Source organism: Symphalangus syndactylus, chromosome 21, assembly GCF_028878055.3.
Source record: "Symphalangus syndactylus isolate Jambi chromosome 21, NHGRI_mSymSyn1-v2.1_pri, whole genome shotgun sequence".
NCBI lineage: Eukaryota > Metazoa > Chordata > Mammalia > Primates > Hylobatidae > Symphalangus > Symphalangus syndactylus.
Window position 1 is genome coordinate 50,277,200 of NC_072443.2, and position 26,100 is coordinate 50,303,299.

The window sequence follows — 26,100 nt, forward strand, 5'->3', positions numbered from 1 at the left end:
TTATTTTGCAACATGAGAAGTCTCAAAGTGCCCCCAGGGTTGACTAATTCAGTGGCTCACTAGCATCATCAGGGACCTGGTGCTTCTCTTCCTGCCACTCTGCCATCCACAGTGTGCCAGTGCATCCTAGGCAGGCTGTCCCCATGGTTAATGAAGGCTGTTACTGCCCCACAAGTCCCATGCAGACAGTAAAACCCTCAGTAGAAGAAGAGAGGCTGTGCCAGCCCTTGTGTCTCTATCACAAGGATAACTTTCCTAGAAGCTCCTGGCAGAATTCCTCCTACATCACACTGTCTTGAATTGTACCAGGTGCCCATGGCTAAGCCAGTCCTCAGCAGAGGGGATAGAGAGGGCTCCACTACTGCAGCTAGGGCTCTTTTCTAGTCCCATTAGGGAGGTTGCATATCCAGCTAGAATTAGGACTGACAGCAAGGAAGTTGCGAGAGGGAAGCATGGCTATGGGCGGCATCTAATAACATCTGCTGGAGGCCATGAGGTTTGAGACCAGGAACAGCCTTGCCCTACTTTAGGTGGGTAGCCTGGTACACATGGTGCTGCATAGAGGGGAGTTGAACACGATGTGAGAGCATCATTTGGGATTGTGCTCTCCTAGGAGGGGAAGGCAGACATGCTGGCTGGGCACAGGCCTTAGCTTACTAGTTTGATGACTACACAAATGTTTGAAGTGTGCAGTAGGCACATAAATGCATGTTGAACCAGGCCCTCTGGGAAATACAAACAATGTAGGATCCTAGCCCTCAGGAAGTTTTAGTCTATGGAGAAGACAAACTAAGAACTTTGAAAAAGGCCAGATTGGTTACAGTAGTTGTTAAATTGAAGAAAAGATTTGGAAATGCAAATGTATACGCTGCTGGTGGATCAGAGCTGGTAGATCAGAGACGGCATTAAACTCAGCCTTAAAGGCTGAGGGGCAGCTAGGCTCAGAGGGGGGTGTTGAGAAGGTGATCGGATCCGGTGAGAAGAGTGAGGTTTGAAGCTGGATTTTAGAAGGCTTTGGATGTGCTGAGAAGTTAACCCTCAAAGTAGCCTGCATCGATCCTGAAACAGTCAGTGGTTCCTGAAGTTTGCAAGGATGGGAGTGATGAGATCTGACTTGTGCTTTTAGAACCCCGTGGCATCCTGGTGAGGAATCAGTTGATACAGTGAGAAACTGGGGCCAGGGCATGCCTTCAGAGGCTCTTGCAGTCAGTCTCTGAGAGGCAGATGAGTTGTTACCCCTCTGCAGGCAGCCTGACAACCAAGTAAGAAGGGCTTCTATCCTGGAGATGACGGGTTAATCAGTATGGCATGAGCAGGAAAAGTTGACCTCATTTAGAGATGGAAGATCACAACCTACAGGTCTGCTGTCTCTTCATTCTCACCTGGAATGTATTAATTACATTGAAAGAGAATTCACAGCTTCCCATTCTTCCTCCTGCAAAGGAGGTTGAGCTCTGCTTTCTCAGGACTATCCCTTGGGGAAGAACTTGATTCCCATCCCCCTCAGGTCTCTAGATGGATAATAATCCCCTTTTCTGAGCCAGAATTCTTAGGGAATAGTGACATAAATTACTTCCTTCATTTTAAAAACATTTAACTACTTTCATGGGCATTCTCATTTTCTGACTGCTCAGCGTTCATTTCTCCATGCAACTGGTGTTCCAGTTTCCTTTTGGGAGTGTTCCTGTTTCCTGCTGTGTATAGACTTGGTGGGATTGTAATTCCTCTGTGGAAGCTGGATCTGGGCACAGTGCAAGCTCAGCCAGCTTGCACCTCATGCCTGAGGACCTTCAGTTTTGAGTGAGTACAGAGGAATGGTGGGAGGCCAGGATGGGAGTTCCTCATTGTCTCTCAGGTGTTGCGATCAGCCCCTTCATGCTATGAGGTTGTATCTTTTGCCATCTCCTTCACTTTCAGGGTACCATTGGTTTCTGTCTGGTCGTCCTGCCTTCTTGAGGTTTGGATCATCCACTGATGACCTGCCAGTCAACTTTCCTTTGCTTAAGTAAGCTGAAGTTGGCTTCTATTGCTTGATGCTATTGGAAAGGCATCTCCTATAGGAGGTGCTACAGAAGATGATTTTGAAGATGTACAACCATATTCGATACTCAGTACAAACAGAGGAGAAGGGAAGATGGTACTAGGCATTGTTTTGTAAGTTAACAGATAACCAAGGCAGTCAACTAAATGCTGAGCAGATGCTATGGCCATCGCTTCTAAAGAAGGGGGCTCCCTTTGGGTTGGTATGGTTGGGGAGTGCTTTTATTGGAGGTAAAACTATTTTCAAAACTATATTCTGGAAGATTTAAATAAGAGGAGAAAGATGGAGAGAAGAACCTAACAAAAGCAGGGAAATTTTTCTTTCCTCTCCTGCATCTTCCACATGGAAAGGTTGAAGGAGGTGGCTAGTTGGCAGCCTGCTGTGTGGAGTGCTGAAGGGAGTGGTGGTGTGGCAGTGTGTGGATCACAGCACATCCTCTTAGCCCTCCAGGAGGGTCGGACCCTGAGATGGAACTTGCATGGTCGCCAGCAGAATGAGTTGTCTACCCACTCCTCCTAGGTGCCTTCTCGGCTACCCCTGTAGCCCTCCCTGTGAACCTGTAGCCTCATCTAGAGGATTTTCTGTTGTAGTGAGTGCCGCTGAACATGTAATGTGCTCTTCCACCCTCTTCATTTGCCTCTGACTTTTTCCAATATTGATTTAAAAATCCTCTTCTGCATAAGGGATTAGTCCAGCTTATTATTGGGAAAAGTTCATAAAACTAATGACAAGGAAAGGTAATAAGTTTTCTGACGTACTTCTGATGACAGAAGTGTTTCCCTTTCCCATCTAGTGCAGCAGTGATGAACTGTTCTGTGCATGTCGATGCGTGTTTGCTGTCGCTGGTGGTGCCCTGGTTCTGGTCTGAGTGAAGGCCATGGGTGTCACTGGATCCTGTGAGAGGTGTTTCTCCCTCTGAGTTGATGGAGAAATTAGGAGTCCAAATCAAACATTCTGGGAAGAAATAAAAAGAACAATGCTGTTGATGTCAGTCTTCTGATGGGTGGAGCCTTAAAAATCCAATGGATGGAGTAATCAAGTCCTGGCTGAGGCTTTATTTTAGGTGAGAATGAGATTTACAACCTTGCCTGTTGCATTCCTGACACATATTATTAGGTATATAAGAATACAGTACATCTGATAGAAAGCAAAAACTTTCTTGGCTGGGCGCAGTGGCTCACGCCTGTAATACCAGCACTTTGGGAGGCTGAGGCAGGTGGATCACTTGAGGTCAGGAGTTCAAGACCAGCCTGACCAACATGGTGAAACCCCATCTCCAGTAAAAATACAAAATTTGCTGGGCGTGGTGGCGCATGCCTGGAATCCCAGCTACTCGGGAGGCTGAGGCAGGAGAATCACCTGAACCCAGGAGGTGGAGGTTGCAGTGAGCTGAATCGCGCCATTGCACTCCAGCCTGGGTGACACAGCGAGACTCTGTCTAAAAAAAAAAACCCAAGAAAGCAAAAACTTTCTTTTCTTTGTTGCTGAGCAATTCTTTTATTATTTTATGATGTGTGAGTATATATATACACACAAATGCACACACACATACTCTGTATTCCTGTTATATGTTAGGCACTGGGTTAATTTCCTAATAAATGGAAATAAGAGACAGCTTCTGACCTTGGGAAGATGTGTTTATTAGGAGAATTAAACATTCTGAGAAGTGACCACATAGTGTTGCAAGGGTCATCCCAGAGGGACAGGAAGACACTCGAGGAGCAAGGAGGCAGTACCACCTGATACTTCCTGGTAGGGTGGGAATGAATTCTAAGAGGAGGTGAAATGTGAGCTTGATCTTGAAGAATGAATAGAATTTACCAGGTGGAGAGGAGGGAGGAAGGATGCTGCAGATAGGGGGCACTCTTGAGCAAAGGCCATGCATTGCGGGAGGATGAGGTCTTTGGCTGGATTATAGGAAGCGTGGCAGGATGTGGCGGTGGGGAGGCTAGAGGGGCCACTGTAGGTGCAGTTGTGGAACGACATCCTGGAAGTCTGATGGGGAGCTCTGTGGAGTGGTTTTCTGAACCTCAAAAGAAATAAATAGGAGACAGCTGGACATTGATCACTAGGAAAATACTTCAGTGGCAAATCAAGAAGCTAAGGTCAAATCCTCCCACTGAAGATCTGGTAACAAGAGTGCTTCCGTCCCTGGATGTGCCCCTGTAGCCTAAGGATGCCACCAGGAGAGTAGCTGTCCTGTCCTGCTCTCCTGGTGGCAGAGGACTTTTGATCTCTTACTGTTTCATTCTCTTCAATGCCCAGATGCTTCAGGTAGCTGCCACCTTAGCTATGTGAACTGGATACGGTTGGCCCTCCCTGTCCAGGGGTTTCTGTATCTGCAGATTCAACCCACTGTGGATCGAAGTCCACAGATACAGAGGGCTCACTGTACTATGTCATTTTATGTAGGAGGCTTGAGCATCCACAGATTCTGGCATCCGTAGAGGGTTCTGGAACCAATACCTTGTGGCCAACTGTATCATGATTTTAAGATGTTCAAAGTTTTTGAATTGCAATTTTCTAAAATTATGAGGGAGATGGAGGATTGATTTTGGTTTTACTACAGCTGTAGCCTTTCTTTCTAACAGTCCTCTCCTACATTTGTATTGTCGTGTTCCCCAGATTATAAACTCCTTGAGAATAAGAACTGTGGTGTGATCATTTTGGTCTTTGTAGTGCTGAGCAAATTATAGACAGGCAGTGAATGGTGATTAAATGGCAGATCTTGAGTGGGTGAGGGTTTGGATGTGTTACTGCTTTGAAGCCCGCTGTGCAGTCGTCTGTTATCTTTCCCTCATGATCCAATCGCAGTGCCCCATTGCTAATAGTTGGAAGCAAGCACCCATCACAGCCTTCTATAGAATGGGTGACAATTCAAAGGTCTGACCCTTTTCAAGCAATAAAACAAAACAAAACAAAGTTTAAAAAGGCTTTCATTATAATGATATCTGGGAGTCAACTAAAAAGATGTTTGTCTCCTAGTCAGAGTCTTACAGACTTTAGGTTTGTTGTTCTTGGAACAAGGGAGAGAGTGGGCTTTGGGAACTCTGAATGTAGGTTACCTGACATTCAGCCAAGGCAGTCCTGATATCTGGGTCTAGCTGTTTGGCATGGCTGTTTTAGAAGTTTAGTGACCTGGGGACTCTGTTGGCCTTGTCCCTTATACCTCCTCCAGTGTGAGTGTTATGTGGAGATCTGAAAATCCTGTGGAGATCTGCATTGCCTGTGTTCAGATGACTGGTAAAAAGCATAAATGGGAGAAAAAAACCATGACATCCATAGCCCCTTTCTTTACTTTCTTGTTTTACTTTTTCTTCTCTTCTTTTGTCTACTGAGCTTAGTCTCTTGATTAGATCAGAGGTTGACAAACGTTTTCTGTAAAGAGCCAGATAGTAAATATTTTACTCTTTGCAGTCACATGTGGTCTTTGCCACATATTCTTTGTTGTTGTTGTTGTTGTTACAACCCTAAAAAATGTAAAAACCATTCTTAGCTCAGAGGCCATACAAAAAGAGGCTGTGTACTGGATTTGACTGGTGGGCAAAAAACCTCTCCTGGACTAGACTGTGCAGCCCCAGAGATTTTAACTTTTTAAGTCTGAGTACCCAGATGTCTCGAGAAACTAGTGGGTGGGAGCGCTGGTGGTGGTCCAAGTTGCTTAGTGGCTATTATTTCTTGTGAGAGGTTTCTTGTCTTGGTATTTGACAGCCTCAGTCTTCTGATATGTAAAATGAAGATTTTTCTGGAGACAGCCCAGTGCGCTGTATGGGAAAAGTCATTAATTTCTACTTTAATTCCTGATTCTTTTTTCATTTGGCTTTTTTTTTTTTTTTATAGTTTCTGTTTCTCTGCTGAAATACCCCATCTCTTTACACATGTTGCCCACCTGTAGATCCTCTAAACATAGTCTTGATTTGACAGTTCCAACACCTTGGTCACCTCTGGGTTTGGTTATGTTGACTATTTTCTCTCTTGATACTGGGTCACATTTGCTTGCAGTTTTATGTGCTTTGTAGTTTTTGATTGGTGCTGATCATCATATGCAGGAGACCAGTAAAGACTGAGGAAAATAGTGTTTATGCCCAGAAATGGCCACTCTCCTTCTTTTGACAGGCTATTAGTGTGGGAGGTTGAGTAGCCTAGTTGAGTAGAATGTGGGCTGTAGTGTTGCCTCAGCTTCAAACTATTAATATGATATGTGAGGGTGGGATCAAACCCATTCTGTTTGTCAGGGCTTAGGACCTGAGTACCTGAAGCGTTCATCTAAGTTCTCCTGACTGTCCACTAGACTATTTTATAGGCCCTACTTGTCTGTGATTGAGAGTCCTTCCTTGTCCCTCCTGAGCTGCAGACAACTGTTGCTTGGTGGTCAGTGGAAGGCCTGGAGTGCCTATGGGCTTTCTCTCCATTCTTCTGCTCTGCTCACAGACTTCAGCAGGCCCTGTGCACTGGTGCCTTGGGTGAATGTGTGGAGGGAAGGTGTCTCACTCAGTTCTCCTGCTTTATCTTTAAGAAAATAATTAAGAAAATTCTCATAACTGATACTAGAGTTAGTGCACCCTGTTTGTTGTCATCACCTTCAGAGCACCCTTCACACCCCAAAGAAAATGAAAAGGCCAAAGTGATGGGACTGACCTCACTCCTGCTCTGAATGTCCAGGCCCGCATGGCTGCTAACGTACAGGGCTAGTCCTTCCACAGGATATGCAGGGGTCCACACACTGGGTAGAAAGGGCTGTGCCATACAGCTGCCCATCTGCATGCGCCATTCACCTTCATCTTTGCTCAGAGAACAAGGGTGGCAGATTATAGTTTAGAGAATTGGAATAATTAGTTGAAAGGGACACTGTGAGGCCTCCTGGGTTCCCACTTAACCTGGCCTTGGTGGTTATATGATGTGACAAATTTTGCAGAAAGGAAAACGTAGATAAGCTTACACGAAAACTGGCTTAATCCTTTTAGTTGATCACATTGCCAAAAATGAACTTTGATTTATTTCCTGTATATTTTATCTAAACTGAGGGTGGAGGAAGGCTGTAGAAACCAGACATGGCGTTCAGTCATGGGACTGAGAGTCTGGCATCTGTGTCCAGGGATGGCCCTCTGTTCATCACTACTGCAGTAGTGATGCCTGCCTTGGCCGGGTTGTTGTGAGGACCAAATGAGGAACAGATATGTACAGTGCCTGGTGTCACAAAATGTTAGAAATGTTATCCTAGAGTGGTGTATTGGACAAACACGGGCTGTGAGGCTGCAGCTGTGTTCAGACGGCTTCCATCACTGTGGTTCCTTCATGTTTCTATGATGCTGCCTTACCTGCAAGGTGAGGGGCAGGCGGTGCTGTGCGCTGTTGGGAAAGTTAGGATTTACTCTTCCTCCTTCACTTCCACCCATGTCTCCGTGACAGAATTGATATGAAATGATTCTTAAAAGAAATCAGTGATTTTTTTTTTTTTAAGGATGTGGAGTCAAGAAACAAGTGAGGTTCATGTAGCTTCTGACTGGTTCTCTGGAGAGAGAGGCTGAAGTCATGTGGGGGTCCTAGAAACATTTTATTGATGGCCAGATGCCATGGAGCATCCTAGAGGTGTGGTGTGGGTGTGGAATGAGGCTGCTCTGACCCAACCTGCTGTTGAAAGACCCTTTTGCCTGTGTCGCCTGGCTCTCTGTTCATCTCACTGCCCGGCTTCCACACCTGGCTGTGCATCTGGATCACCTGGGAACTTGTTAAAAATGCAGATACTTGGATCCGATACCAAAGCAACTGGGTAAGACTCTTGGATGCCGTGATCCTGGAATCTGTATTTCTAACAGCCTCCCATGTGATTCTGGTGCAGCAAGCCCAAAGCTGGTGCCTGGACCAATGCTGGGAGCCATTGACCCCAGAGTGTTTTTTGGCCCTTTTTGCAGTCTGGTCACCCCAGGGATGTGAAGTGTTCCTGCCAGGGATGTGGCTCCCTGTGGTCCTCAGGCCAGGAGGCTGTACTGTTTGAAAAGTGCACCAGGTGATTCTGATCGCCTCCCCTGCTTTGTCTCCCTCTCCCTGATGCAGCTCTTGCCTAGATGAATAGCTTTATTGGGCTTATTGACCTCTAAGAGAAACAGATGCTCTTTTCTCTGCCAGGGACTGCTAGAGAAGAGAATTTGCTGCGTGTGTTACCACTCCCTTGGTGAGGGATCCAGGCCATCTGGGTTCAGCGTTTTAGGGGATGGTAGTAAGACCTCTGATCCCAAATCCAAAAGGATGGCTGTGGGATGCAGGTGATACCGAGTGGCACTCACCGCCCTCAGCAATAGCTCAGCTTATGTGAGAACCCAAAGCCTCAATTCTTTGCAGCAGCGGTAGCCACAGCCCAGGTCATACTGGAGGCATGCAGCAGAAGCGAAAGAAACCTTCTCAAGGGCTTGCGGGACTCTCAGGAGGGCTGCTGCTGGTCTGGTTACTACTTACTCCTGCCAGGTGGGCCCAATAGACCTGTGGGCTGAGCTTCCAGTATCTCCCCTAAGAAGACTGTTGTGTTCTTGTTTCCTGTCCACTTCATTAGGTGCATTGTGATGGTATCCTTGGTATTATGATTTGAATATTTGTGCCCTTCAAAACTCATGTGGAAATTTAATCCCCAGTGTGGCAGTATTGAGAGGTGATTGGGTCATGAGGGCTCTGCCATGATGAATGGATTGAATCCAGTTTTAAATTCATGAGTTGATGGATTAAGGAGTTACCATGAGAGCAGGACTGGCAACGTTGTAGGAAGAGGAAGGGAAACCTGAGAGAGCACACTCAGTCCCCTCACCACTTGATGCCATGCACGACCTCGGGACTTCTCAGAGAGTCCCAGCTAGAAGGTTCCCACCAAGTGTAGCCCCATGACTTGGACTTCTCAGCCTCTAGAACTATGAGAAATAAATTCTTTTTCTTTATCAATTACCCAGTTTCAGATACTCTGTTATAAGCAAGAGAAAATGGACTAAGATAATTGGGGTGGAAGAAATAATGTTTTTCCCTCAACTGTTTCATACATTTCTAACCACCAGATAGGTGGTGGTCACCCTGGTAGTGGGGACAAGGACTGGGGGAAGATGTGGGGTTGGGTGGAGAGGTGCCTGGTGGAGGGTGTTCATCAGGACAAGCTGGCCTGTGTGGTGTCACTGAGCAAGGAGAAGGTGAAAGGCAGTCTCTAGCTGTTTTGAACCCTATGGGGAGCTTGTGGACTCCTCTTCTTTAAAGAAAGCTGTTACTCTGTGGACTGCTCAGATTCAAGTGTGGGGATTTCAGAATCTCACTGTTCTAGAACGGCCCTGCTGTAGGAAGGGGGAGCCCAACATTTTTTGAGTAGCAGGAGATGTGCATGTGTACTCTTTGTTTAAGAAGCTGGAAGGACAGGTGGGTTTTGCAACCTGGGCTTATTTGGATTTTGTGGAGCCTCCCCCATTACCAAATCACAGGTCTGCAGATGCCTTCAGTTTTCTTTTCTCTGGCTATGGTGCCTGGCTCAGGCGACCTCTGCTGTGTGCTGACAGAAGCTGGACATCCTCATTAGCTGCTAACTTTGTTAGGCAAATGGCTGATTGTGGTTCCATTCCTGGTGTCACTGCTTCTAATTAGCAGATCGCATGTCTCTGAAAATGTCTGTTAGCACCAGGGATGAGCTAAGGAGGCTGACAGCTGTGGCTGGGGGCTGGAGAGAACTGTGCAGAAGTGCTTTCTCTTCAGCCTCTTGAGGGTCCAGGCTGCCGACCTCAGCTAGGCTCCTTGGCCTCTGAGTGCCCACTGGAGCCCAAGGGAACAGAGCAGCAGAGTTCCTTGAAAATTGTACCAACTGGAGGGATGATCTGAGCCATCTGAGAGTGGCATTGGAGCAGCAGGTGACACCCTCCCTGATTTCCTACTTTGTTCTTGAGAGAAGCCCAGGCCAGTCTGAGAGTTTTGGGGTTTCTTGTTTTGAACAGAGGTCTTACGTGGTCATGTGTGAACCTAATACTGTAGGGAAACCTGATTGGATTGGTGCCATCCCTCCTGGCTCATGTCAGATGGTGTGCGCTGGCAGTGAGGACACAGGCAGTCAGAGGAAGCAGCACCACCCCTTCTGCTGCCGTGCTTGCTCTACACCTGCTCCTCTTCCTTCGGGTCAGTGCCCACCAGCCCTGCCACTCTTCTGTGTGTGGATCAAGTGGGGCAGCCCTTACAGCCCTAGGACAACCTGACATCAGTATATTTTCCTTTTCTCTCCTGCCAGAGTGAAATTGGGCTGCTGCCTTCCCACTTCTATGCTTGCCTCTAGGATGCCAGTAGGGCTGGGGAGAGGGGAAGGTCTTGGTTATTTTAAGTCTATTTATGCAATTTATTCACATGGTTTTTGGGGAGCTACCATTCTGCTTTTTCCTTTTTGTGGAAAAATGTTTTCAATTTCTCAATGAAGCAGATTGTGTTTGCCCTCTTGGGGAGATGCCATCACTGGCTACTGGCAAGGTATAGAATCGAAAAGGGTTATTTGGCTGAAAAACATCAACAAGTGTTTGCAGGAGAAAAGTCCCAGTCCCAGATTCTTTCCCTTACCTTTTGTCTACTTGGTGAGCCAGGGCCCTATCTCCTGTGTGCTGGCTATGAGCAGAGCGCTCTTGGGTAGACCAGTACATGCACCAGCTAGGAGGAGCTTTGGCTGTGAGTGATGGAAGCCCAGTTGGCAGTGGCTTAAAGTGGAAGTGTATTCTTCCCATGAACAAGACACCAGGGGCAGCCATTCCAGGTGGTTATGGTAGCTTCGTGCCTCAGAGGGATCCAGTCACTTCCTGTCTTTTTTTTTTCTCTCCTCCCCAAGACAGAGTCTCACTCTGATGCCCAGGCTGGAGTGCAGTGGTGCGATCTCAGCTCACTGCAACTTCCGCCTCCTGGGTTCAAGCGATTCTCCTGCCTCAGCCTCCCCAGTAGCTGGGACTACAGGCGTGCACCACCACATCCGGCTAATTTTTATATTTTTAGTAGAGATGGGGTTTCACCATGTTGGCCAGGCTGGGACCTCCTGTCTTTTTGACTGGCTGTCCTCAGTATAGCTCTCCTCATGGTGGCAGAGGGCTGCTGTGCCTTCAGCTATCACATCAATTTTCCAGTCAGGAAGAAGGAAGGGCTGAGAGCCTTGTTCTAGTGAAGTTTTATTATTTTATGTGGGTGTGGGAGGGACACTCTTCCCTGGGATTCTCATTGGCAGAACTGTGTTGCAGGGCCATCTCTAGCTGCAAAAGGAGAGCTGGGATAGTGAGCAGTTTTGCTTGGACACGTGACTGCCCCAAACAAAATCAGGATTATGTTATTAAAGAAGAGGGAAGAGGGACTGGATGCAGGTTGGGGAGTGAGGGCACTTTCCATAGCCTCATGGCTTAGCAGGAGCCCAGCGTCCGGACTCTGTTACACCTGGGCTCAGATCCCCCAGGTACTGTCTCTGTGACCCTGGACCCATTATTTAACCAAGCCTCAGTTTCCTCACATGTCAAATGGCATACCTCTCCTGGAGTTGTTAGCATGCTTTCATAATATGTGAGCAAAGCCTTCAGCACATGGTCTGGCAGATGGAAGGTGGTCAGTACATTCTTTTCTTTCTATTATGCCAAACTCCCCCAAAATGCACTAGGAGAGGAGCTGCACGGGTGACTAATAGAGTCTAAAGGATAGAAGTGGGTAGTGATTTTCCACCATGGCAAAAAAGGGACAGCGAACAGAGTGCTTTTGAGTGCAGGAACACCGGCTGTTACCAGGTTGCTAATGTTCTAACCCTCCACCTGGGCTGGCTTCAGGCTTCGGAGGCCCCCGAGTACACTCCTCCCGGCCAGGTAGCCTTAATTCTAAAACAGACCTTCCAGATCCCACTAGTTGTTCTTTCCTAACTCTCAAGGTTAATTTGTGCTTAGAAAGGAGATACAGCTATTCAGGGCTGCTGTCTCTGGGCTTGCGTTCTTGCTGATGCCAGGACTGGCTTGTTTCACTGACCTTGGGCTTGTGAGGCTGAGTGGGTAGGGAGCCCTGGGTGCTTGGCTGCCTGCCCACTTGGGTGTGTTCTTAGCGGAGTCAAGGCACTCCCTGCCCCCTACACTTGGTGGCATCTCCTCCTTCCTTATCAAATCTTGGCGAGGCTTCTCTGGGGGATTCTGGTACTCTGTTCTTGGCTAGGACTTGGGTGGCTGGGCAGGGTGGCTTAGGGGTATTGCCGAGGAGAGTAGAGGTATGTGGCAAAGCCTTTTGCATGACGCATATCAAGTAACAAAGCTCTGAGGCCGCTGGGACTAGACACATTGGGAGTAACAGTCTCTGTGGAGTGGCTTCTACCGGGAGCCTTTGCCCCTGCACTCGTGCCCACAGGGAAGGGAGCACCTGCACATCAGCCTCGCACAGCGGGCACGGCCTGGGCAGCCTTGCTGGGAAAGTCGTGACTTTCCTGTTCTTGATGCAGACTCCCCTCTCTCTCCTCTTCCCCTATTGATTGGGTGCCTTCCCTAACACACCAGCCTCTGGTGTTTTTTCTCCTTGTGTGTAGTGGTTCCCAGGAGGCCCGGCAGCCCAGCCCTGCCTCGGGCCTGCTCCTTCTCTACACCTCCCCTGGCAGCAGTGGCGCTTGGTGTGCGAGTGCATCCAGGGCAGGATCCGCCCAAGAGCCTCTGTTCTTGGGGCTCCCAGGTGTCAGACAATGTTGAACACAGGGCCCATTCTCTAGCTGACTGGTCGGACACGATGTCGGCACCTTATCTTCGTGCTGACACACACTGGACATTAATAGAAATACACCGCCATGTCACATGTGTGGAATTTCAAGCAGCCGCGAGGCGGGTGCTTTCGATAGCCTATTGTGTGCTTAACCTCTTCCAAAGAGGTTTTTGATGAGAAATGAGTAGGGTTGTTAACTCCAGGCAGCCTGGCATGTGGCAGGTTTTCCTTTTTTTTCCTTTCCCCTTCGTGATTGTTTGCAGTGCTTCCTTAATCTTCACTCTGGAGGAGTGGGCTTTGCCGCTTCAGGACATTTTATTTAATCTATGGCTGCACAGGCAGTGCTCTGCTGGCACCAAGGACAGCATGGTTGGCCTGGGTGCTGTGGGGCCGCGAGGTGGCCTGGGAGTACTGGGGGAGCCTCTCCTCAGCTGAGTTGTCTGGCCCTGGGTTTTCTTGTCCGGATCTCAGCTTTCATGGCTGTGTACAGGGCTTTTGGGACTACTGGTTGCTTCTCTTCCGAGACAGCCTAAGCTTTTGGAGCTGTCTTTGTTTTTCCCGTCATCTCGTCTCCTTTCTCCCTCTCAGGAGCTGCTGGTGATGCCTCAGTTTCTCTAACTGAGGTCCAAAGCCCAGGAAAAGATCTTTACTCAGATGATCTGGGTCTTGGTGTGCTCTTTGTAATCATGTGTGACTTTGCAGTTATCGTAAGAGAGACTTGTATTTGCAGCTCATTTCTACTGCTTATCTGGGATCTCTCCATACATGTTTAGTTTTCCCAGCTGTAAAGTGAGATGATAATGCAACTCATAAGGTTAGTATGGGGTTTCAGTGAGATAAAATTAAGTGCCTAGGAGAATGTCTAGACTGCAGTAGGCTCTCAACAGAAATTATACCTAAACATTTTCTTAGTGAGGCTAAAGGTGAAAAGCATTCATGGCCACTGGCTTCTGGCTCATGTTTCTCAGTCTTCCTACTAGTAAGGCTGGTCTTTAACCTTATTCCAATTGGCATTTTCCTTCTGATGGCACTTTGTATATCAGAAATCCGCTTTACCTCCGTCTTGGATTTCATCATTACTCAATTCTCATGGCCCATCAGGTCTTGTGGCCTGACATGTCTCCCTGCCCACAGGGTCTGTACTGACAGCTAGATATAGCCAGCACCCTCCTTCCCTTCATTTCCAGAGACTTCCTCCATGCCCACGTTGCTGGATTCCAGCCTTGGGTGAACCCTACCAGCTGCTTTCTCTGCATCCGGGCCTGGGCTTCTGGGGGCCGCTAGAGGCTGGATGGATGGGTTCTCGTGCAGTTCGTGCTCTCTGACCTCCTGGGCGTTACCCTCTCTGCTGCTGCCTTGCCTTCCTCTTGCTGCGCTCCAGCAGCACCCTCCTGTGCCCTCCCTACATCCACTTGTGAGTTCTCTCCATCCTGGCCTCACCACCCTCTCCTCCTTGCTTCCTGTCCTCTTAAAAGGGGCCTCTCTACCAGTGACCTGGATCCTGGATCTAGCTCCTCCCCTCGTCTTAGAGCCTGCTCTGTTACTTCCCCATTTTCTGCTTAGATCTCCTTGTCTAAAACCAATAGCCCTTTCACAAGCAGCCACTCTGGTTGCCTCCTGGCTCTTCCCTTTCCTTGCCATAGAGTGTCTTGGAATCACAGTGGTAAAGTCATAATCTTTCTTCTCAAACTCATTACAATTTGGTGTGATCTCAGAAATTACCATGATTGGCTGGGTGCAGTGGCTCACCCCTGTAATCCCAGCACTTTGAGAAGCCGAGGCAGATGGATCACTTGAGGTCAGGAATTCGAGACCAGCCTGGGCAACACGGTGAAACCCCATCTCTACTAAAAATACAAAAATTAGCGGGGCGTGGTGGTGGGCGCCTGTAATCTCAGCTGCTTGGGAGGCTGAGGCAGGAGACTTGCTTGAACCCGGGAGGCAGAGGTTGCGGTGAGCCAAGATTGTGCCACTGCACTCCAGCCTGGGCAACAGAGCGAGACTACATCTCCAAAAAAAAAAAAACAAAAAAAAAAAGACCGTGATCTTCTTTCTAACAAATCTGATAAGTTTCCTTCTTCACATTTCTTTCAAGGGGTATTTATCACCAAGCAGCTACTCTTCCTTTAAACGTCCCTTCTGTGAGCCTCTGTGCCTTGGCTATCCTGCCCCCTTTCTGCATGCTGCATCCATCCATTCAACACATGTTCCCTGAGCAGGGCTGCGGCCTGGGCTGGGCTGGCCATCCAGAAGTGACCTGATCCTGACCCTACTGGAGCCTCTGGTCCAGTTGGAGAAACAGATGTCAAACAAGTAACTATTACCAGCTGAGATAAGCATACTGCTGCAGAGAGAGAGAGAGTGATAGTGGTGACCTAATTTAGATTGAGGTCAGCTAATGCTTCTCTGAGGAGTGGACATGTGAGCCATGACCTAGAGGGTAAGTGGGAAGGAGACAGAGTGAGGAGGGGGAGCTCTGCAGTTTGTGGGGAGTGTGCCCCGGCCTGGGTGGTGGAGAGCTCAGTGAGTGAAAGCAGCCTCCAGCAAGAAGGATGTGAACAGTGGGCAGGGACTCATGGGCATGGCGGGAAACTGGGTTTGAGAAGCAGCAGGGAGCATGGGAAAGGTTTTCATGGAGATTCTGGGGAAGATGGCAGAGTGGGCAAGAGCAGAGGCAGGGGAATCAACAGGATTCCCAAGAGCCCTTCAGAGAGATCATGGTGACCCAGACAAAGAACAGTGACAGTCTCTGGGGGAAGAATTATGTGGAGAAAGAAATGATGCATTTGGTGAGGATGGGGGCTCTGGGGTGAGGAAGAAGGAGGTGTTGAGAATGACTCTTGGGTTTCTGGCCTGAGCCAGATGCCCTTTTTTGACAAGGAGATGCCTGGACTCCTCTGTGGCCTCCCTACCTCTGGGTCCTTCTATCAGTTGTGGTCTAGATTGAGCTGCTGTAGCAGAGAGGCCCCCAGATACAGTGGCATAAATAAGAAAGACATGTTTCTCTTTCATGGAACTGTCTAAAGGTAGTCCAAGGCTGGTGGTCGCTCTGCCAGCCTCAGCAGCCTTGGGTGCAAAGTGGTTGCTCCATTTCTCTCTAGTTCCTGACCAGTGCGAAGGGGACATGGGCCATGTGAGTGCATTCCCGTTTGGCTCTTTTATGGGCAAGACCAGAACTGGGCTCTATCATTTCTGGACATATCCTGTTGGCCAGAAGATAGTCACATGACCACTGCTAGTGACAGGTTGTTTAGGAAATGTGTAGACAGTGTAGCTGGATGCCCAGCCAAAGCTCCATACCAAAGGAGGAGGAAAGAATGGCTATTGGGGGGCAATTGGAAATCCACCACTGTTGTTTGTTGCCTCCTTATTACCTCTTGAAAACACCCACATCCACCTTGGCCCAACGTCTGTTCAGGACCTCTGTTCTCTAGATGCTGGTTGGCCACACCTTTCCTGGTGCCTTCAGGGACCTCAAACTGAGGACGTCCAGTACAGAACCTGTCTTCTCTCCATACCTGGGCTTGAATCATTTACAAAACATTGCGCAACTGGGATAGCTGCTCAGTTCTCCATAGTTAGCAGTGGAGGGGTCCTCAAGAAGGCACAATTCTGCCCAGACATTCATGGGGATTGCTTCTGGGGAGCAAGCAGGGAATATCCCACAGAGTTGTCTTTGACTATTTTCTCCTAGTGCTCATCTGGCCTTCCAGGCAGCTGACCTCAGGGCTTCCACTGAGACCCCAGATGTGCGTGTCTCTGTTTGGAAGATGATCTGTTAAGATGTCTCCCATGGCAAAGCACACAGCTCTTCCCCTGGCTGGCTGTCCAAAGTATGGCCCTGGCCAGACCTCAGAGAGGGACAGTGTTTTCCACCAGATCGGACAGAATCGGAGAGAAGTGCTCCAGAGTTGGCGACTCCCTCCTGGGAATTGCTTCAGGATAAGGACTGAGATGGAGGTCGAGCCAGCATGGCCTTTGGTGCTAGAGGGTGCAAGGCCTTTGGTGCTAGGGGCAGGCCTTGGTTGGGCATGGCTGCCTCTAGGCCTGAGTCTTGAGCGCCTGGACACCCCTGGCATGTGAGGCAAGTTCCCAGAGCTTTCTCCCAAGCCTCCCTGTAAATGAGCAGACCCACCTAGCTTTAATGCTAATTCCTTTTGCAATGAGCCTGAACTTCCTTGTTTCCCAGTTAAAGCCAGCCCATTAACGCTGCCCCATCTGTCACCATAAATGGAAAGTCTTTCTAACAGGTGGGCAGGCAGTTCTCCCATGCTAATGAGGAATCGATGAAATTCCTCCAGGGACTGACATCATGGCTATGGGCCCTGCCTTTGCTGTCTCCACAAGAAGGCACAGCTGAGCAAGGGCAGTTGGTGCCCCATGCTGACCCCAGCACAACATCTTGACCTCTTGAGGCTCTGGAAGGGTAGGAGAGAGAGGAACGGTGGTCTAAGGCTTCTCATCTTTCTTGCCTTCTGGCTTTCCCTGGAGTCACCACCGGTAGGGCTGTATGTTTTTCTTTCATGTCCAGGCCTTGCTGGGCCTCTGGGGGACTGTTTTTTTTTTTTTTCCTCTGGGCCTCTGGTCACACTTCTTTGAAGGCAGTTCTTTTTCTCACTAATAAGAATTTGCCACCGTGTGTGGTAGCTCATGCCGGTAATTCCAGCACTTTGGGAGGCAGAGGTGGGCCGATTGCTTGAGGCCAGAAGTTCGAGACTAGCCTGGGCAACATGGCAAAACCCTGTCTCTACAAAAAATACAAAAATTAGCCAGGCATGATGGTGCACACCTGTGGTCCCAGCTACTGGGGAAGCTGAGGCACGAGACTTGCTTGAGCCTTGGAGGTCGAGGTTGCAGTGAGCCGAGATCATGTCACTGCATTCCAGCCTGGGTGACAGAGTGAGACCCTGTATAAAAAAAAAAAAAAAAAAAAAAATAGCACCTGCATTGCCCTAACTTGGTTTTTGTCTGCTCCCCTAGGGTAGCCCAGATTCTGCTCCTTTGCTGGGGCCCTCTAGCCAGAGCAGACCTGGGTTTTTAGAGTTTTAGAGTATGAGTTTTTTATTTATTCTTCTTTTGTTATGTCTAGCAACTAGGATTGGAGGCTGCCGCAGCGTGGTGTGAATTCAGGAGCCGGGTTGCCTGGGGTTAAATCCTGCTTCCCAGTTGTGCTCCCTGAGCAGGGCACTGAATCCTCTGTTGTCCCTGCTGGTGATCCTGCCTCCTCCCTGGATAGTCGTAAGACTTCTTGAGATGAGGGACAAGCTTAGAGCAGCACCAGGTGCACAGCACATGGAATGTGCCTGTACTGCCCTCTGAGGTTTACCAGTTATGCCCCTCCAAGGCCCTGTACCCTGTCCACCTCCGGGACACGGCCTCATGCATAGTAAAATTCACTCATCTAATGGCCGTGTAAAAATCACAGCTTTTAGGCCAGAGTCTTAGGATGAGGCCAGAGCTTAGAACCTGTGTGTGTGAGTAGGGGCACTCTAGGACTAGCATTTTGGAATTGGCATTCCTGTCCCATGCATTTCCTGTGCTTCACTGGGGACAGGCTCTGGGTGCAGGAGCTGTTTGGGCTTAGAAAAGGTGGGGAAGAAGGCCAAGCTCTGAGAATGAAGCTCCCTCTTTCCTATTTTTCACTTGTCACTGGTCCCCGGGAAACAGTTTTCTCCAACAGTTTTGGTTGTTGCCACAGCCAGAGAGAACCCCACTGTGCCTTGTGAATGAAGTCCTGGAACTGTTGGCAGGACTCTGGTCACAGCAGTCCCTCTTCTGGGATCTGGTCTCTTCCCGTTGTGTGTGAGCAGAGCCCACTAGGTGGCAGGCCTGGGCCACTCGTTGGCTGGAAGGACAGTCGTGCTGGAAGAAGGCCTTGGGCAGGGTGGGGAGAAGGCCCCTTCCCCCGATGTCATCCTCTGAGGGCCTGTAACCTGGTAACTTTGAGACTGATTAAATCTAGCTGAGGAGGCTGAAAGACCCTCTACCCAAGGCCTGATCTTTCATCTCCTGGCCTCTTTTTGTTGGGAGACCTGGCTTTTTGGTGTTATCTGACCTCCCTTTTTGTGGCTGCCCTGGGGGGCAGGTGCAGATGACCAGGTTTGTACTGCCCTGTGGGGACTTAGCATCCCATTCTTCCTGCCCCTTTAGTGCAGCTTGCTGAGGAAGGCCCCGCTTTTCTCTCACCTTGTTCTCCTCCTCATCCAGAAAGTTACTTATGGCTTGGCTTGGATCCAGAAAAATGTAGAGAAGGAGCAGTTGGGATTAGATGAGGAAGGAGAAATATTGGGGTTTTATGATGGGCTGGGCTGGGGCATTGACTCCTCAACCCCAGCTACTTTGTTCCTAGACCTCGTAAGTCACATTGTTTGTCATTGCCAGGTACCCGAGGTTAAGGCCAAATTAAGAACTGTGTCTGTGGACTGCTTCCCCACCTGGCAGAGGGGCGGGGGATAGGATTCCTTGCACTAGTCCTTCTCTTGGTAGCTGGGGGCACCCTTCAAGCACCTTTTCCTTGGCTGCTTTTTGCAAAACAAGCAGATTCTGACTTTCTTGTGGGCGGATGGACTGTCACATGATTTTGGCAGCCAAGGGGATTTTTTCAGGGTCCAGGGAAGAGACATGGAGCAAACAGCTAACAGCAGTGGCTTGGACTTCCCATGGCAAGCAGCCATTTCATGAAGGAACCTCAAGTTGGCATCTGGATATGGTCATGCTTGCTTGTTTCTGTGAAGAAGTCAAGGTTCGGCAGCAGGAGCTGTGCCGTCCTTTTGCCCACCTGGAGGCTGAGGAGGAGGGGCACTGAGGCACTGGTAGCTGGGTGCAGATCATTCCAAAGACATTCCGGGAGCGTGCTGCAGCCCGCCTGCATGCCTGCCATAGCTCCAGCTTGTAGACCGGCCTTGGGGTGGAGTTCTGTGTAAACATTGGATGGGGCCTCTGTAGAAGTGGCATCAGCAGAGAGTTTGTCTCAACCTTATTGGGACCTTGGCTAGCATTCTCTTCCCAGATAAAGATCAGTGTCCTGCCTCTCTTCTTGCTTCTCTTCATCTTCCCTTGCCCCTCTCTCTCTGTCTGGTGTACAGGCGCATTGCCCAGAGTTTCGTGGGCTGCCTTTCTGCAGCAGTGGGTGAAGAGAGGGCCCATGGGTTTGGTTCTTCCTGCTCTGTGGGCTGCAGTGCTCCAGCACGAGTCTGGGTGGCAGTGGGCACCAAGGGCTGTGGTGGGCACATGCCGAGCCTTGCTGGAAGTAGTACTACCTGAGAGGTACCGGCACGCGGCCTGGAGAAGCTCAGCAGTACCAGCTTTTCCTGAGACAGGTGGAGAGGAAAGGGATTGCTAGGCTTGAGTGTTTATTGGGAAGATGGTGTATAAATTCCATGTGGAGGCGGGGGATCCTGTTAGAATTATTCACATGCTTCCTTAGAGTCCCAGCAGCATTGACATCCCTGTTACCCTGATCTGTAATCTCTGGTTTGTCCACATTAGTCCATAGAATAGTCATAGCAGTTAGAGCTGTAGTTCTTTGGATCACAGTCTGAACTGCCTCGAGAGGAAGTAGCAGGTAGTAGAAAAGGTTAAAAGAATCTCATCTGTGTTACTGAAACAAGTTGCATGGCCTTGGTTAAGTGTCTCTGGGCATCACTTTCCCCATCTGTAATACAGGGACAGCAATATTGACTTCACAGCGTTGTTGGAAGGATTGAGTGTAAACATCTTCAGAGTGCCTAGCTCAGTGCTTCACCTGCCATAGGTCCTAGAAAGCAATCATTCCTTCCAAGAGATGGTGCCGGCAGCTGGCTCTGTCACACATACTGCCCTTCAGCCCCTAAGCCATGTACCCAGCCCTTTGGGATCATGCAAATCTCCCTGTGGACATCTGTGCCAGGACACCCACTGGCATCCCTTGTGGCTGAGCTCTTTCTAAGTTACCAGCTGTTGGCAGAGGAGCAAGCTGGGGTAAGGAGGCGAGCATGTCCAGGAACATTCTTTCTTTTCCTCTCCAAAGCAAGCTGCGTCTAACGGTTCAGCTTCCGAAGTGAAAATCCTGTGTGCTCCTCCTAATTGGTTTTCAGGGGAGATTGATTTTTGCCAGTGTAACTGCTGCTAGGAACCCTGATGTCTCTCTCCTTAGGGATCACGTCCCTCCAGATGAATTTTGTTTTTAGTCCCCATCGAATCCACTTGCCACCTTTTCTAGCAGGACCTGTTTAGGAGCCCTGGAGATGAAATGGTAGGCACCTTTGGTGCTTTGGCTTTTGGAGGCCGTCTCTCAGAACGTCTCCAGGCTAATAAGCTGATGGGCAGAAAGGGCAGTGGCTGCAAGGAGGGAGTGCGGCTGCTGCCTGTCTCCTGGGTCTGGCATCTTCCCATTGGGGGCAATGAGTTGTCATATTCTAAAATCCTGATGAAGTGGGGAGTGTGGAGAGAATCCAAGCTCCTCGAGTACCTGAAGAACAATGGCCTGGAAAAGAGGAGGCCAGCTGTGTTCTGGCTCTAGCAAGGGCAGAGGAAAGTGGATTGGGCATAAGCAGTGCCAGACAAGAACGTGAGGAGGGAGAAGGGTTCAATGAAATCAGAGCTGAGAACTCTCCTCAGGACCTGTCCTGGATGGCAGGCAGCAGCTCTGTCTTCAGTCGGGAGGAGAGGTACCAGGAGGGATCAACAGCTGGGAATGGGTTTTTGAGGTTTCTGTGTCCATCTAGCTCAGCCCTGTCACCGTATAGGGAAGCCCGAGGCCCAGGGTGAGGCTAGGTGGCCTGTCCAAGAACCCGAGCAAATGCCCACGTCTGCAAGTCTCTGGGCATGTGTCTTGGGGCCCTGGGTAACATTCCTGGCTGGAGGGTCGTCTCTGAGGCTCTGCAGCACAGCAGGTATGAGGAAGTGTCTTCCACACTGTTTCTTGAAATCCTGTCGTTTCACCAGGCTCCCCAGAGAGTCTGCAGTATATCTGTATTTCAGTCACTGTAGCTCTCTTTTTGGCAGCCCGATTATTTAGGCCTGACAGGTAGGCACAACTGTCTCATTAAATGCAGATATATTTGTGTGACTTAAAAAAACAGAACATTCCATTAGTCTAAAAAAAGATACCAGTAGCTCCCCTTTTATTCATAAACTCAATATATCAAAATTCGTGGTCATTAAATTTATGAGATGGGAATGAAGTCATGGCTTGTACCTTCTTATTGTGAAATACCCAGGTGTTGGTGGCACTGTTGTCTATGTGTGTGTGTGTGTGTGTGCGCACACCTGTGCATGCGTGCGTGTGTGTGTGTAGACACAGCCATTCCTTATGCCTGGTCCTGGATCAGGTGCTTTGCGTAGGTTTTCTCATTTGATTCTCACAGTGCCCCTTTAGGTAGGGGCAGTGTTGCCCATTTTTGCAGATGACTGTGAGGCTCTGGGAGGTTAGTAAACTGTCCAGGGCCGTGCAGTGGGTCTGTGCAGGGCTTGGAGAGAATCCCTGTTGCAGCAGCTGGTCTGTCTGTAGGTACTGGTGCTAGAGAGCCTGAGGGACATTGCAGCTGGAACACAGGACCGAGTTTCCCACTGTGGTCATGATTCTTCACCAACCCCTCTGCCCACCCCTACCTTGGACGCATAGCTTAGAATCTGGGGCTGGGGAAGGTAGAGAGAGGAAATAGAGATTGCAGAAGCCTCTTGGGTGATTCTGTTAAATACACCCACTATTGAGAATCAATAGTTTTTGTAAAAGGAGAAAGACGAACATTATTAAAACGCTTCTCCTTTGTCTCCAATAGAGCTGCCTGGGGAGCCACAGGCTGCTGGAGAGCCTGGCCTCCTGAAGGGAGGGTGTCCACTTGTTTCTCACCCCAGCTGGACCGTGGAGAGCTTTTTCCATTCTGATGTACATGCCATATGCTGTAAGGCAGAGGGGAGTGGAATGTGTAGCTCACCAGTGTTTTTCAGGATTGCCTCCCTTAATAAATCTGGGTCTCCCTACTCTGTCATACCCACACCATAGGCTGGTGGTCCTGGATAACCTTGAGCAAATTATCAACACTCTGTGGCCGCAATTTCCTCAGTTGTAGTATCAAGCAGCCTTACAAGGCATGAGGACTAAATGGGAAATCATTCATTTACCTATTCATTCAACAGGTATTATTGAAGATTCTGTGCACCATGCTCTGTTCCAGGCATTGGGGATACAGCAGAACAGAACAAAGCTCTTACCCTTTAGCACTTGCGTACTAGTTGTATGGAATGTAAGGATGGAGAGATAGTAAACAAATAGATAATAGGTCAGTGGTAAGTATGAGTGGTTAACCTTAGTCTGGTTATCCATTTGTGTCTTGTTAATTAAGGCAAGAATCACATCATGTATGTTTGTTTTCACCTGTATCCTTGTGCACTTGTAAATTAACTGGTGGTATTACAGATTTCTACCTCTTCCTCCTTTCTTTTTTAGCATAGGGAAGAAAGCCTGAACAATCACACACATATTTGTTTTTCTTGATAAAATCGCAGGTTGTATAGGTTGAGCCTCCCAAATCTAAAAATCTGCAATCTAGAATGCTCCCAAATTCAACACTTTGCAAGTGCTGACATGACACTCAAAGGAAATGCTCATTGGAGCATTTTGGACTTTGGGTTTTCAGATACGGGATGTTCAACGTAAGTATAGTGCAAATATTCAAAAATCACAAAAAATTCAAAGTCTGAAACACTTTAGTCCCGTGCATTTCAGGTAAGGGAAACTGACCCTGTATTTGGGGACTTTGTCAACCTATCTGGAAGAAGTCTAGGGAAAAATCCTTAATAACACTAAAGCAGTGAAGAGATGGTGGTGGAGCAGCGGGGCTCAAAAGGAAGAGGGAAAATGTTGCCCTGGAAAGACAACTTTAAAAGTAAAGGGCTTTGTTTATGGTGTATAGATCACTGGGAAAGTAGAGAAAGTGAACACAGACTTCTTCAGCAAGCTCAAACTAGTGCCAGGAGGCATTTTGCAAAGATTGAAGAATAGGACATACCACTTTTGCTTAGTGCATAGATATTTTGAGGTAGGTACCATGAGATGGTACAGGTTAGAAATGTAAGCCAGTTTTAAGAAAACTGGTGTTAAACAAACTTAATACCTTCTGGACAAGTAGGCCACAGAAACGAGTAAGAAATTGTAAGAAAACCCAGCAGGGATTGGTGAGCACCTAAGCACTGCAGAGCTCTGGGAGTATGAGCCCAGGGGTGCCCAGCTGCCGACAGGGGTATCTATGTGAATTTTTGGGTGTCAGCAACAAATTCAGACTTTAAAAAAGAAGAGGGAGGAGAAGGAGGAAGAAAAAGAAGAAACTGGTATGGTATAAATAAAACAAATCTGAAAGCTCAACGTGGCCCAGTGCCCTACCAGATTATAAACTGATTTGGATGAACCCACTCTCAGGTCTTGGTGGAAGGCAGGTTTTTGGTAAGTTTTTGAGCTGGAATTTGGGACCAGATGAACTCTTCGGCAAGCTCTCTGTGGCCCGATGATAACTTTCAGTTTGCATCTGTGAAACAGGCCACTACCAGCTGCTCCATGTCTGTGGGGAGCTTTGAAATCTTGATTAAAAGGCCCCAGCTAAATAGAGAAGATGCTTCTGGTGTATTGACCATCTTTCTGTGGCCATCAGCGCCCATCAGCAGGTGCCGCTCCCAGCGTCCCTTCCAGCCTGTAGCTGTGTCTGCTATTTTTAGCTCTTCTGCAACTCCATTAACCATATCCACCTCCTCATGCCACTTGTCTGTATGTTTAATTATGTAAATGGCATTACAAATCACAGTGGTGTTGAACTACATCTCATTTCTCATAGCAAATCAAAGCATGTTACACTGTGTCTTTTTGGCCATTCATTCAATCTGAAGGTAGACACAGTAGAGGATGATTGCTTTCTTCTTGTGAAGAAGAGTTGGGAAAATGGATGTTTTGGTAAAAGTGATTTTATGGGATGCATGTGGGATCGCACTAAGCAGTTGACTTTTGTTCTTTTAACTTAAGATAATGGGTTTTGTGTCTGTTAAGCCAGTTCTTTGCTGTCCCATTTTTAGCAATTGGCTTTAATTCTCAAGCCACTCTCAAGTTTGTAGGTGAGCAAGGAGATGTTTCAGTCTTTGAACTGTAGGAGGAGGACGAATGGAGCCAGTAAGACTTTCCTTTGCCAGGTCACTTGTAGGAGGGATGGGTCTGAGACCGCCCTGTGTCCTCCTCTCTCATTACCTCCAGAATGTGTTCTTTTAGAAAGCCACCCTTTCTGTCTACCCTGTGTCACTTATGTTGTAATAGAAGCTCCTTTCCTTTTGACCGATGTTCAATAAAGAATAAACGGTCAGTACCCTTCCTGGAATAAGTCTTCACTTTTTGTGCTCTGCTTTGGATCGCACCTGTGGGCCCTGTGTGCTTTCTCACTCTCCGCTACCTCTTGCTGTCAGCTCACCAGCGTGGTCAGCTCTGCCTGTTCTCGCCACTCCAGCCCTGTGGCCTCCTGCAGCCCTGCCACCTTCTACCAGCAGCTCTCATCTCTCATTGCCTGTTCATTTGTGGTGTTCTTGTAATCCAGTGGTTAGCCCTACTACCCTTCTGAAATGATTCACTCAGATGCTTTTCTGCCTTCCAAAGCCAGAGTGTTCTCCAGGCCTCACTCTACCTGTATTGTTATTGAGTCATGTAAGAGTTACTTGGAGATATTGTAATTTCATCCATAAATACTTGAATATGCATCTCATCTCCTTAAGAACAAGAACATTCTCCTTTCTCACCACAATAAGATGATTGTACTTTCTACCTCATATATAGGCCACATTCAGTTTACCTCGTCCCAATCAAGTCTTTTGTAGCGGTCTTTTGAAATTCCAAGATTCAGTCAAGGACATGCATTTCTTATAGTTGCTGTGTCTCTTGTGTGCTTTAATCTGGTAGAAGAGTTTTCCCAGGCCTTATTTAGTCTTTTATGACATAGATGTTGAAGATCTCAGCTAGACTGTCTCTAAAAAACCACTTGGATTTCTCTGATTTTTTCCTCATGATGAGGTTCAGGTTAAATGTTTTGGTCAAATAGTCGCTACTGGGTGCTTTTGTGCTCTCGTCACTGTATTACATCAGGAGATACATGATGGCAGCTCCTCTCACTCTTGGCACCATTAAATTTGATTACTTGGTTAAGGTGGTTTATACCACATTTTGCTATGGTAAAGGTACTGTTAGTCTGTTCTTGCATTACTGTGAAGAAATACCTGAGGCTGGGTAATTTATAAAGAAGAGGTTTAATTGGCTCAGGGTTCTGAAGGCTGTACAGGAAGCATGGCACTAGCATCTGCTCGCTTTTGGAGAGGCCTCAGGGAGCTTTTACTCATGGTGGGAAGGCAAAGGGGGA

At 48.3% G+C, this 26,100-nt stretch overlaps 1 protein-coding gene across 8 annotated transcripts in view; it reads left to right on the plus strand.

The window, feature by feature from the left end:
- CHCHD6 (coiled-coil-helix-coiled-coil-helix domain containing 6) overlaps positions 1-26,100 on the plus strand; it is a 250,023-nt gene that overhangs the window by 30,007 nt on the left and 193,916 nt on the right. The gene's annotated exons all lie outside the window — the stretch shown is intronic.